Raw genomic sequence first — 12,796 nt, 5'->3', positions numbered from 1 at the left:
ATTGGACGGAGAAATGTGTGAGAAGCCTTGGTTTTCTAGGCATTTTATTTCTTTTTATTCAATAGCAATGTCACTTTTTATATAGCAAAAATAAATATTTTAAAAATAGTCTTTCTTCCACATCTTACTCCTCTTTTCTTCATGGTCCAGTCTTTACATATAAAATCAATCAATGGTCAGCCTATACTTTTTCTCTCCCATGCTGTAGATGATAAGTAAATAATATATATTTACTTTGTCCTGATCATCATCAAATTCTTGAATGTATCTGAACTGTTCTTCAGTCATTCTTTCTCCCTCAAGCCAACCGTCAAACTTTCAATGACTCTTGTTAAATTTGTTGATCATCAGTCCCAAGGACTCAGGAAGACCTGCTAGCTTTGTACTGGCAACCCCTTTTATCATTACCAGATACTAGAGAAATCATTGAAATTGGAGATGTGCGTTTACAGAGTTCTTCTCCGTACTACTGGAAGTGCATTCTATTCACAAACTTCAGGATTCTGTGTAAAAAGAATAACAAAGTCTCCCATCTATTTTGTTGATAATGACTAGAGATCTTCAAGCAATCATCATCAGATTTTCCTCATTCTGTACGACCTGAAAGGGAAAGGTATATCCTTCTGCACCTGTGAAGACTTGCAAAAAGATTGGACTTGTCTTAGGCTTTCTTCTGATTAATAGGATAATGGTATAAAAAGAGTTGTTTTTCCTTTCCGATGAATGTTTATAGCTCAATTTTTAATGTGAGTTCCAGAAAATTCAGGATGCTCTACTCTGGGCAGAAGAAAAAGTACACTTTAATTGGGCATACAAATACATAGGAAGACAGGTACAACAGTCATCTCTTGACAGAGACAAGGGTGTCATAAATTTATGCTGAATTGTTTCCAAATTGAGATACCGAGCTGAGTTGTGCAAGCTTGTAATTTCTTTCAGTGTTTGTGGAGTGACTAGCACAATAAGACCCTGATCAATGAATGAAGGTCTTAGACACTATTTCATTACAAATGGTAAATAGTAATAATTAGTTTGGCAATTACAAGAACATACTTTCAGACCAGTTTTGAATGGGATCTAAAGAAGTCTATTATTATAACAGGTTATTAGCAGACATGGTTAAGAGCTTAATTTAATAAATGACTCATCATTGTCAAACTAGAGAGGGTGCTGATGAAGAAACACCTTTTGAAAAAGAGAAATAATTGCCACCAAACATGGTGGGGGCAACGGTGGATGTGTTGTAAAGATTGCACATAGAAGTTCAACTTCGAAGCATCTATTTCTATATGGGTTACTAGGCCTCTGCAGTGGCATAGAACTTGATAAAGGTGTGAATGGGATTGCAGGTGGCCTCACAAAATAAAAACTTTTTTTCTCATAGACACCAGAAATGTTGCTTGAAGTTCGATGATCTCATTGCTCTGCTGTAACAATTTCCTGATGGGTTCTGCCAGATTAGTGATGTCTCTATATGGAGATCACTTTTTGGAATTCTCAGCCCCTGATTCTTCGGGACTTCTTTCCATCCACCAAATATAACAAGGTTGACTTGGTACCTAATATGTGAACAGTGATGTTCCAGGCCTGTAGATACTGAGGCTTAGGGAAAAAGGTGGAAAAAAACACAAAGAGGTGAATATTCCAACTCAGTTAGAATTCCAAAGTTACAAGCACAAAGGCTGTTTTCACTGAGAGTTACCACAGATTCAGGGAGCTCTCCAACGAATACCATTTTAAGGCTCCATGGTGGATTGACACCCCTTGCAGAGGAAAGATCTAGTTGTCTCAAGAGGAACCTGAATGTTTCAGGATAAGAAAACTCAAAAGATTCCACGTGTGACGACTGCATAGCTGAAGCAGCTATGAGGCAGATTTTTACTGAGATAATCAGGAGACAAGAATTCTGTCAGGTTATTGGGAATTACAGGAAAAAGAGCCCTAAAAGATAAAAATGGCATGACTCATCATCTGTCCTTTCACTATGTTAGTTTGCCTTTTGGATCCTCTCCTACTGTTAATCAGGACATGTCTTACAAGGAATAGCATATGGAGTCCAACTCCCCAGCGCTTTCTAGCATCCTTCTCATGATTAATATGGATGGGTCTAATAATGCTGACTAATAAGTTGTGAGGGAGTAGATGATATAAATAGGGTCCTACAACCTCTGACAGATGTGTAAGCTCCTGGAGTTGCAACAACTGTGACAAGACTGTGGCAAGGAGAATCATTATGGATGTACCCTGCTCTACACAGAGGATTCCCAAAGGAAACAGAATGTGGAAGCCATGCAACAACCTTCCTTGATAAGAGAATCTAGCAGTGACAATCATGAAACAAAAGGACTTGCACTTTCTATTAACATCAAAGACAAGGAGGTCAAATCAGTACTGAAGGATAAGGTTATAGGTGTGAATCTCCTTAGCATATCATCATAGAAGAATGGTGAGTCGTCAAGACAGATATTCCAGAATTATGGAGCGGCTAGAAATAAATTTGCCTTGCCCTTGGTATTTTGAGTGGTTTTGGGAGTTGAGCAGAGCTACAGACTGAGAACATGGGCACAGCAGCTCCAAAATATAGTCACAGAACCCCAACAGCAGTAGTAATAAGTTCTCCTTAACACATGCAGAACACCAACCTGAAAACCCAATAACTGAGAAGAGCTATGTTGGAAACTTGTTAACTTGTTAATTTGGGCAAAAGGATAAAGAGATGAATTGGAAGCTGTGAAACGTTCTCTCTCTTCCCCTCCCCCTCAAATAAAATAAAAATTTAAAAAAATTATTATCCAGAAGGGGCCCAATATCTACAGACTGATTCTGTTGCTCTGAAATTCTGTGCATCGCTATTTGCTACTGTGGCATCTCTATGAAAACACTTTTCAACCTTTTCTCAAGAAAAATTCCATTGATTTCAACAGAACACCACCTCAACAATTTTCTTTTGTGAAGATACTGGATTAAATATACATGAAAGCACGCAAATGAAATTCAGCACCTTTTAATAAAGATGAAGAAACCTCAGTTCAAACTTTCCTTCTTATAGCTCATTACAATTACTTTCTCCTTCTTGTCTGAAATTAGATGATATCTTTCTTGCAGTTCTGCAAAATTCTGAGAGCACTTTGTCATGGTATGTAGACATTTATATCAATAGGATATATACTCAAACGTTCTGAAAGGGCCACAAGGTCTAAACACGCATATTGTATTGAGGAAGTTTTTGAAATGTATGTGGGTCAGACATACCAAGTCCATCTGTTAAATCACTATCCCGTTTTACTCCAAAGCCAGAATAGACAATGCTTGATTAATATGTGAAACAAAAGATACCTGATAAATATAAAAAGCCCAGGTGTACAAACAAAGGTGTGCCCTATACACTGTCCATAATAAGAAAAGTTCTGCTTCCCAGCCCAAAGTCTGCGATCACAATAATCTTAATTTTATAAGGAACAAAAGGGTCTCCTTCACGTGCTAACTGTCCTCAGGTCTTATGAGAGAGCAGAGATGACACATCATGAACAAAAAAGAAGTCAGGCACATGACAGGATGATGCACTGGAAACTTGTTTGCTTTTTCCCGCTATATTAGATGATCTAATAAAAGATATTAACCCTGGCTTTTTGTGACACTCATTGCATTTTGAAACTCTGAAGCTGTTCTTGTGCAATTATATCTTGCCCATACGCAAAGCCTGTTCACCTTACTCTTAGCAAAGAAACGCTGTAAATAAAGAAATGTACCTTTATTGACAGGGGACATTTTTGTAATTCATTTTAAATGAGAGTAGAAATACTTTCAATGCTCTTAGAAGATTGTCTTGAAAGCAAACAAAAAACTCAAACAAAAATCTTTCCAGGTCGTCGTATCCTTTTCTGACAGCTAAACCACTTACTTTAAACCATACCTTTATTCGTTTGAAGAGTGATTCCAACAAGTGAACTAAATAAGGTTTATGAAAATTGTATTCTGTAGACCAAGGAGATGAACTTGCCCAAATTCAGAGCTCCACATCATAGACTTAAGCATCTGACCTTTTCACCTGTAGCTTTCTTTAAAATCTGTGGAGAAAAACATGTTCTTGGGTGCTATTCATCTCATGTCGAAGGAGGCAACCAAAGTAAATCAAATGAATTGAACTCTAAATTGCCTGTTTTATCTCTGATATAAAGGGATGTTAGAGTGACTACCTCAGATGTAGAACTCTACACTACAGATATTTAAAGTTTGGTGAGATGAATCTCATCTCATCAGAAAATGAATCCCATAAAAAATGCATGTTTAATAGCCAGTCTATAGAAAAGGTTGTGACACCCAATATTTTACCATCAGATTCAATTAGACAAACCAATTATAACTCTACAGACTTCTGCAGTTCCTTTTTCAATTGTCAGTTCTAGAAAGCTTTTGTATTACAATTTATTTGCTAATCCAATAAAAAATTATTGCACTTTGAACCCTGCATACTTCTCCCAAGGACTGCTGTAACTGAAAAGCTTCTTCTATTCATTTTTGGTCCTGCTGATTACAATAGTTGTTATCTTACATTAATTGTGAAGTTCCTGCATCAACCTATGTAAGAAATCAAACAAATAAGAGTTGCCAAGGAAGAAAAAAAGTGTTAATAGTTTTTCAAATGTTGCTAACTTTACAATTTACAGTTTAAAAACAGAAGCTAATTCTTAAAAAGGTATATGTATATTACAGTACACACTCACTAATGTGAGTTTCATCTCACTCTAGCCAACTGAAAGAGACATCTAATCAAAAGAGTTAGTCGAAATGCATTATCTTCAGATGGCTTAAAATGGCTTAAGTCTTGCTTAAGACATTCCTGCTCCTTCCCTCTAACTCTATTTCTGCATTCCTGATATATATATATTACTGGAATTGTAATGATCACTGAGGAACAGGGTTAGAAATGCCTTCCTTCACCCCTAGAATGTTCATTTTAGCCCAGAATAGTTCTCTTCTGCGTGGCTCAGCTAATTTCACACAGACATAAATGGGTGGCTGGAGTGGCTAGTGATGGACAAGAACTTCTTAGGCCAGTTTTCTCATTGAGGAAAATATGTAATTTGATGGTATGTTGTGCTCATTTCTCCCTATAGTCAATAGAGAAAGACAAGCATAACCAGAAGGTAATTCATTTCAATTATTTTGGGCACTTGTGTTAGAATAGAATGAGCAGGGCATCATCCAAAGACGTCTGTCTGTATAACTAAAGAGAAAGTCTAGATGACCAGGTTAGATGCCAAAGTTTTGAAGAGCTGAATTTAAGTGAAACAAATCCCATTCTAAGTCTTTAAGGGGTTAATTTGTGTATGCCTGTTTGGAGATTAAAATTCCCTTGTGAGCATATGAAAAAGTATATATACAATAAGCATTCATCCATTTGAAAAGGGACTCTAGCAGCTTCTAGTGAGTCATATTTATACTGCTGTGAACTAGAACAGATATTATTTTCACGTTCTGTGGGTTTTTTTCTTAAATAAATGAAAATGGGTAACTACTACCAAATTAGTAGATTACTGCTGAAGAACTGTGGAAGGTAGCTGGTATTTTTAACTTGTTAATCAAACAATAAATTAATCTATTAGGAACTTTATCTAAACTAAGATCCGATCTAGACTTTTTGTGATTCTTCAGAGGAAGACAAGTGTAAAAGAATCCTCTGACCTCAGAACACCTTCACCTTAGGGAGGTAGGCTGTGAGACCAAGGCACACAACATGTTCAGCTGTGCCAGCTGCTGGCCCTGGCCTCCAAGGCAGTGAAGCACCATGGAGAGGCAAAAGAGTGTTATGAGCTGAGGCTCATAACAGTTCATGCGATAATTAATACTTTGAACTCAGCCTAGTGAATTTCCCATGACTGAGCCAGTACATCTCTATGTGCCAAGGTCTCTTGCAATCTTTTCTGCATTTCATTCACCATCCCCCCAAATACGTTACTGTAGATTCCCAAGTACTTTCTGGATGTTCATCAAAGCAAGCTAAAATCAGTTATGCTGGCATCCTCAAAAGAGAACCCTTGACATAACTATGTTCTTTTACATAACCATACAACTTTCTCATAAAGGTACATTTCTAAGGGTTCTAGATTTGCTAGATTTGCTCTTCCAGCACATAATTCCTGGAATCTGCACAATTCTTTTCCAGAAAGCTAGAATTTGGTCTGGGAAAATTGTTAAAATGTCAGCTCCGCTGTTTTATCTTCCTCAAAACCACAGCCTGGGTGATTATATAAAGTGATAGGTACCCTTCAGCAGGATGTATGCTTACTGAGTTCCTGGCTCCTTCTCAAGTATTTCATCTTTTGTTGGTGTTACTCTGAGGGAAAATATTACTGTTATACCTTCAAAGGCAGAAGATCAGGCTGTCTTACTTTCTCATAGGCAGCACAGTATCACTCCTAAGAGAACTTTGAGAATTTCCAAAGTCATTTTAGTGCACTCAGTCTCACCCAGCATACAATTAAAACGAGTTCTTCCACTCAAGAGGAATACAAATACGTTTTTTTGACGTTGTTGTCACAAAAATTTCAAACCTCATCCTTTCACAACCAATGTATACTGATAAACAGCATCTGACTAAATGTAGAGTTCAGGAACACTTGAGAAATTTCTGTATTTGTCACAGAGGTCGTGGGACCAAAGCCACTTATTATTTGCATTCATGTACATCATAATAACTCAAGGTGACATCAGTACCAGCTCAGACAAGAAACTTCAGCACTGATGGGAATTCAGAAGCAGAAAAAGCAACCTAGAAACACATTGAATTCTAGCAAAATTGGAGTCCAGAACTTTCATATAAAGCCTACACATTTGAGTCACTAAGGCTCACTAAGTCACTAAGTCACTAAGAAGATGAAATCTGTCTAAAGGGAGACAAAAATAGCACAATAATAATTCCCCTCCGACTTTGGGCCAGTACGCATTTACAGTTGAGTCTGAGACAGTCCAGGAGGTTTCCACAGTGAGCAGTGAGCAGTGCTCTGCTGCAGCAGCCTGGGTGCCAGGCTTCTGCATCAGTCCACTTCTGAAGTGCGGCAGCTTTCAGCAGAACACTGCGGATAGCCCATCACCTATTTTGGAACCTCATAAGCTGACCAAGTAGAGCTATTCCTGCTCAATAGTCAAAGATCTAAGCTAGCTGACAAAACCAGGTCTTGATTGTGTGTACAAAGTTAAAACTTTATCTTCAGTCAAATTTCATAAGTAGCTATAGGTTGCAGCTGGTTGCTTTTCCATTGAGAGAGAAGTTTGACATTCCATAAATAACTGTTTAAGACACAGCTATGCAAGTCCGTTAGTGCCACGTTAATGGAATTCTCCCTGTTTTTTCCTCTCATTACAAATACTTGTTCCACATCTGTAAAATAGCCGGGACAATTGAATGGAAAAAACTCACCATGAAATAGTTTTGTTCTGGGGGGCCTGCAATAGCTGTATTAACATTACATTAAGGTAGGCGTTGCATTGAATTGGCCATATTTCAGTACGCAGAGAGATTTATTGCCACTTGAGGAAAATATTGACCTCAGCTTTGCCTCAGTCAATTGTTTATCTTACAGGTCAAGAGAATTTAAAGACCCTACAAAAAGTAGATATCTGATTATTCTTTACAAGTGTGCATCTTGTACGAGTATATACTCGTTTAAAGTGATAATTTCTCTCCTATATAATAAAGTATCTTCTTAAAAGAGGCATTTTTCATTCATCCTAATGCTAATCCGTATAGTTTTGTCAAATATTTTGTGTTGCACACTTCCATCAGTTCTCTAGGCTCAAGCTCAAGGCCTGATCTTACTAGAAATTAGTTATTAGAACACCCATGAATGTTCATGCTGACAAATATTCAAATTACAGGGAGAATTCAGACCAAAGGAAATCAGCTTCTCCATTCCGATTGGTCTAGACATGATTTCTCCTGTTCAGCTCCAAAAGCTCTGCTCAGTCCTAGAGGACTTATCATAAATTTCCACAATTTGATTGAATATGATAAACTTTTGTGACATAGTTTGTGTTAAGAACTTATTTGCCTGTGTTTAGGAAAGGCTAAATAAGGCTAAATTGCCTGCGTTTAGGAAAAGCTAATAATCTGTGAGTAACTCCCTGGAGTGACTCCATGGGTCTTAACTGGATGTGAGATGAAAGTGGTGTTTTCTGCTTCGTCTTTTCATGCTAGGTTGGATAGGTTCAGAGCAGCGTTTTACAAGAGGAAAAAAAAAATCAGTCACACATTGCTATGGGTAATCCATTAGCCCATTATCTTAAACTGGGAACTCTTACGCTCTTATATTAGGACTTTGAAATACAATTAAATAAGCAATGTTATTAAATTAAACAAAATAAAACAAAATTGAAACTATCTTTCTATCTAATACTTTCAGAAGAATGTTGCTTTTCAACTTTGCATTGAGAAACATGACTGAATTCCCTAGAGAGGAAAATTGCCTTCAACAATTGAAAAATGAAAGTTACAAAGTGTAAAACTCATGACAATAACTTCTAAGTTGTGGTGCTAGCTGCTGCAAGCTGTGAGTCTGTATATGGCTACATGCAATTACATCCTACATCAAAGAAGGTTACACGATGCATAATGCGATTTATTGTTAAAAAGCGATCTCCTTTAGAGTACGACAGCTGTTGAAAAGGTGAAAAAAAACAAATAAATTCACACATCTCAGGGTGGATAAAAGGTATAGTGATTTCTTAATGTAGAACATAAGTAGCAGATTTACATTGAGTTGTTTTCTGCAACAGGGCTACATATCACATTCTTTCTTGTAATACTGCATTTTTCATACTTGCTGAAAGGCAAAACTAATATTTCTACATTCTTGCTGTGAAATTGAGAAGTCCAGTCACCATGATCCACAACTTCTTATTTTACTTTTGAAATATATCTCAACACTTTAAAATCAAAACCCACTCCAATAAAGTTATATTGAGGACTTATTTCACAGGCAACAGCTGGCTTTTATTCATGGGCTTTGTCTTGAATGTTTTTATTTAGGTAGTTTGTCCCATTTGTCCCATGTGAAGCAGGACATATTGCTTTAAATACAAGTAATGGAGAATAAATGAAATTAAAAGCTTCCAAGAAAAGCTGTGCCCTCAGAGAATTATTAGGTTAGTTCTCCTGAGAAACAAGGCTAAAGAAAAAAGGAAATTTGGCAGTTCGTCACAGAAACACTGTTCAGATCACAATCACAGACTGTTCTTGTGCAAGAGATCTGCTTGGCTAAATCTTCTGCTCTTCACTAACCTCAAACACAGAAAGAAAGCATGCAGAAAGTGTAAACTAGGTCAGTATATCAGGGACAAGGATAAAAGAACATCGTAAGTTTGTATGGACTAAATTAGAAAAGCCAAGCTATGGACTACAGTACAATCAGTCAGGACCACAGAGAAGAAAAAGAAAACATACTGTAAATACATTATTAGAGGGTGGGAAATCCAGTGAGAAGCTAATCTAATATTAAGTGGGAGGAAACTCTAGTCACAGATGTAGCCATCAAGGCAGAATTATGTTCTTGTTTCTTTTTGCTAAGGGTCAAGCTGCAGTAAGATGGCTAATACGCAGCATTAGTTTAATGATACTGAGGGCTGATAGCAATGAATTCAGATATGTATGGCTGGAACAGGGTAAAGCACAACCTCCCATGCTTTTTTGGCTCACCTTCTGTTACAAGTCCCTGTCCTTGTAGTAGGAACAGCAGGACAAAAAAAAAAAAAAAAAGCTTCAGCTACTTCAATTTGTGGTTTGACATCTTAATGCAAACCCACCTTCGTATGAAGCATACTGGGGTAGCTGTGGTGTGGAAGTACATTAAGTATTACAATAATAAGTGGTAATAACTTAAGTTACCACAAATAAATTCATCAGAATCCTTCCACTTGAGCCCTTACATCCAAATATTAGTTGTGTCTTAAGGAGCTGCACATACTCATACAAAGCCTCTTAGCGAATTGTCTGAAACCATGTCTGAGATGCTATCCAATCTCCTTGGGAGCTCAGGGAGATAGATGAGTTCTCAGAATACTAGAAGGGGTAATGCCTAGTTTAAAAAAAGGAGGCGAGAGGATGGGAGGAATGTGCAAAAGACGGATGGAAGCAGAGAGTTATAGACCGATCAGCTCAACTTAAGTTCCTGGAAAAATTCTGGGACAAATAATCAAACTGTCTGTAAGCACCGTGAAGACAAGGGAGATGAACAACAGCCAACAGGGATTTGTCAAGAACAAATTTTGTCAAATCAATCTAATTTCCTTCTATGATAGGGTAATGGATCTTGTGAATAGAAAGAAAGCAGATGTAATACAGCTTGACTCTAATTTAGCTTTTGATTTTCTCTCATGTGGCATTCTCATTAACAAGTTAGGAAAATCAGGTTTGGAGGAAACTTCTATAGAGTAGGGACAAAAGTGACTAGAAAACCACAGCTGTGGTTTCCATTAGTTTACAGCTTAACTGGAAGGATGTATTTATTGGATTAGGAACTTTGGGGGTTCTCCTGAGTCAATAAAAGTTTTCTATATTGAGCTAGTTCAATTCTATATGCACTAATACAAGGTTCTGAATTTAGGCAGAATTACTAACTGCAAAGTAATAACATAAGAACCACTGGCATAGCAGTGATCTTTTGAAAAGATCTAGGTTAGTGGATCATAAGTTGAACAAAAATCAGGAATGGCATGATGTTGTAAAAAAGTCAGATTTCGTAGCGGGATTTATAAATAGGACTGCAGACTGTAAAACATGAAATAGGCTTTTCACCCTGTTCAGCATTTGCTAGTCCTCAGCTGGATTGGTGTACCTGCTTGGAGGCACTGAAGACAGACTTGTGGAGTTCAGAGGTGAGCAACAAAGGTCACCGTAAAGTGCAACCAGCCAGGAAACATTGAAGAAGTTGGAATTTCTCAGTATAAAGAGAAGACTGAGGTGAGATATGATAACAATCTTCAAATATGAAAGTCTGCTGAAAAGGAAAAGGAAATAATTTGTTCTCCTTGTCTTCTGTAGAGAGAACTTCAGGTAATGAGTTTGCAGCAGTACAGATCTCATACAGTCCATGGGAAAAAACTTTTTAATCACAAGGACAGTAAAGCACTGGAATGGATGGTGTAGGGAGGATGTGGAATCTCCATTATTCTTTATGACTGTCAGCAGTGACATGAGCTCAGTATATCTTGCTTTGGACTAGATGACTTCTCAAAGTCCTTTCCAGATGAGGAGAGTATACTTGAAGAGAGGCTGAAAGCCAAAACAAATCAGGAGGAAACTGAATGTTGTTCCACATGAGAAGAGATATAGAGGGACTTCTGTATTTTCAGTTGCAAGTTTCTTTATAAGAACAGAGTCGAAATAGCAGACTGCATATTAAGATAAACAAGAGCAGTCTGTGCTGACATTAATAGGCAATTACCGATATATTCCAACAAGTCACAGCCTCAGAGTTGCAGCATTTATCTATATATATGGATGGGCCTAGGCATAGGTATATATAAAACCATTTAAGGATTATATGTTTAAGTCCTGCACAGCTACCTGATTATAAAATATAGTTATAAGCATTCTTCACATAGTATAATGGTTTGCATATGTGATACATATTAATTTCTAATAATTTCAGTTAGATAACAATGGTGTAGCAGTGGACAGCTGAAGGGACTTTAAGGAAGAATGTTATTCTCACATACATGAGTGTGGGTCCCTCTAAGTTTAATAGTACTTGGTGTAACATTTAGTTTGAATATTACATTAAATACGATTAGTGTCATTTATTTAGCACTGGCTTTCATTTTTAATCTTCTCAATATCTTTCTTCTCAAAGAAATAGGATTTTTTGATGTGACAAATCATGATTTTCAATTTTGAATATCCCTCAGCCAGCACAACCCCTCACTTTGTTTTTAAGTGACTAAAAGACATGTATATTTGTGATTGCACCTGTCCAGTCTTTACAATTTAGACGCCTTAGTGGAACCTGTTTCTGAATAGCTTTAAGTTTTTATATTTTAATTATCAGGGCCAAGTTACGGCTTCCTCCATGACACTTTCACCTTAAACACTGACATTAACTTCAGATGTGAAACTCCAAAGTTAAAAATGCTTTCTGAAGCCAGTTTTGTCATGATAAATTTTATTACTGCATTAAGAAACATCTCTCTCAATCTTCAAGGTTATAGTGCTTTCCATCTGTAACCATTTGGTTTCTGGATAAAGACAAACTAATTTCCTCTTGCTAACAATCCTATCAGCAGTAGCTTTTAACAATTAGTTAATTTAGATAGCAAAAATGTATTGAAGTTTTGCTGACAATTAGTATGTCTTGTGATCTGCTGTATCTTTTCTTAGATACAAAACTGATTCTTAACCAGCAAATATTGAAGTATTTTCTATAATTTTTTATTTTTTCTTGCTTGGCCTTTTTTTATGTGAACTTTTAAGAGGAGTGCTAGGGTAGGCAGCATATCCAGGGTGGGTGAAAAGCAGTCTCATTTTGCTTCAGAGAGACTGCCAATGCCTCTTGTAGGACAGGCATTATTTGTTCCAGAAATTATTTTAATTACTTGCTCCAGAGAATACTGCCTACCTCTACTGAGATTAGTATATTTATATTTTTATAACTAATAAAACAAAGAACTGGAGGACCACATCACAGAATCACAGAATCACAGAATCACAGAATGGTTTAGGTTGGAAGGGACCTCTGGAGATCATCTAGTCCAACCTCCCTGCTCAGGCACGGTCCTCTAGAGCACATTGCCCAGGATCACA

This window comes from Struthio camelus, chromosome 1 (genome assembly GCF_040807025.1).
Source record: "Struthio camelus isolate bStrCam1 chromosome 1, bStrCam1.hap1, whole genome shotgun sequence".
Lineage (NCBI taxonomy): Eukaryota > Metazoa > Chordata > Aves > Struthioniformes > Struthionidae > Struthio > Struthio camelus.
The sequence above is the reverse complement of the archived record's forward strand: the minus strand, read 5'-3'. Positions refer to the sequence as shown.